This window comes from Myotis davidii, unplaced genomic scaffold (assembly GCF_000327345.1).
Source record: "Myotis davidii unplaced genomic scaffold, ASM32734v1 scaffold233, whole genome shotgun sequence".
In the NCBI taxonomy this organism is placed as follows: domain Eukaryota; kingdom Metazoa; phylum Chordata; class Mammalia; order Chiroptera; family Vespertilionidae; genus Myotis; species Myotis davidii.
Window position 1 is genome coordinate 2,998,880 of NW_006285917.1, and position 1,714 is coordinate 3,000,593.

The 1,714-nt window shown below is 51.3% G+C and overlaps 1 protein-coding gene across 1 annotated transcript in view; it reads left to right on the forward strand.

Annotated features, from left to right (window-relative positions):
• Positions 1 to 1,714, forward strand: part of GALNT6 (polypeptide N-acetylgalactosaminyltransferase 6) — a 24,496-nt gene that overhangs the window by 7,324 nt on the left and 15,458 nt on the right.

The following is a 1,714-nucleotide window of genomic DNA, read 5'->3' on the forward strand; positions in this document are numbered from 1 at the left end:
GGGAAAGAAGAGGCATTGACACGGGCACCCAGAAGAGAAAATGGCATACACATAGTCCTAGAGGCAGAGGTGTATTTGTGAAACATTGAGAGATTTGATGTGGCTGAAACTTAGGTTTGTTTTAGGAAATGACACTAAAACAATGTTGAATTGAAATTTGTGCCAAGATGAAAGTATTTAGAAAAATAATTAGGAGTCATTGAAGGTGTTTAAGGTGGACAGTGACCTCGTCTCAGAAGGATGGCAGTTGGGGGAGGGTAATTGTCAGCAAGAGAGGCAGAGGACCCCAAGTCAGGAGAAGAATATCTTACAACCACCTGAGAGCTGATGATAGGGCCAGACCTTGGAAAGGGGCTGAGGCACGGACACATCATTAGGCTGGGCGTCTCCAGGAGCTGAGCCCTCCTCCTGGGTGGCACATGGTGTCCAGGGCTCTCAGGTTGGCCTCCTGTGCCCATGCTCCTATATCGAGTGCAGAAACGGACACCACACTTCCCAGAGTATCCTGGGGCCACTCGGTAGAGCTGTGGCTCCTCCTGACCGCTCCAGCCTCCCGCCTGCCTTCTAGATTAGAGGTGATGCTAAAACGTGGACTAAGGCTGGGGAAGGCAGTGGGAGGAGAAGCTGAAGTGAGTACTGGTAAGTCCATTTCTTTGGAGGACAGACACCTAGCAGCACTTACAAAGCAAAGGCAGCCCTAGCCTGTTTGGCTCAGTGGATAGAGCATCAGCCTGTGGACTGAAGGGTCCCAGGTTCAATTCCAGTCAAGGGCTCATGCCTGAGTGGCAGGCTTGATCACCAGTAAGGGGTGTGCAGGAGGCTTTTCTCTCACTCCCTCCCTCCCTCCCTCCCTTCCTCCCTGTCTCCCTCCCTGCCTCCCTCCTTCCCTCTCTCTTTCCCTCCCTTCCTCTCTGAAATCAATAAAAAATATTTTTTTAAAAAAAGCAAAGGCAAGCAAGTATCAGGGATGCAGTGAGAGAGTCTGGTGGGCAAGAAGCATCAGATTAGGCTTCTAGAAAGGGAGGGGCAAAGAGTTTGGCCGAGATGGGAGTGGCCCCTTAGTAGCCATAGAATGGCTGTATGGAATGGGGAGCGAGTATATCAGTCCAGCTGCCCTTCCTCTCAAACTGGGCTCTCTGGTAACCCTTCTCCCCCTGACGTATGCTAGCCATCCCTCACATGCTTCTTCCCTTGACTCACAGAGGGTGGAAGTTCTAAACTGTACTTGTCACCCAGAATCTTTTTAGTCCATAAGGTACAAGTGCCCAGTTGGGCAACTCTTCTGACCAGGCTAGAAAAGTGACAATGCCAGGCTGGCACAGGCAGCATCTAAAGGACACAGTAGCCTGTGCCTAGTAGGGCGGACTTTACAATGGCCACTCTAGCCCCTCCAAAGTGCCTGCCCCTAGGGGGCATTCTCTCTGGTTGTCTCCTGGACTCTCTCTTAGGGCCAATGCCAGCATCTGAGAATCATCTGCCTGATCCTAAACGCGTCATTCTTAGCTTTCTGGGTCCTGGCTCCTTTGAGAATCTGTGAAAAGCTTTACCCCACTCCCTAAAATAGTGCAGAATTGCTACAACACTGTGCACACACCCACAGTTCTGCATGTAATTCCAGGGAGTTTGTGGACCCTGGGAAAAATGCCCCCACCGTGAGGGCTTTCGGACTCTTGAGATGCTCTCAGAAATGTTCAGCTGAGTGGGCGGGGGGGGG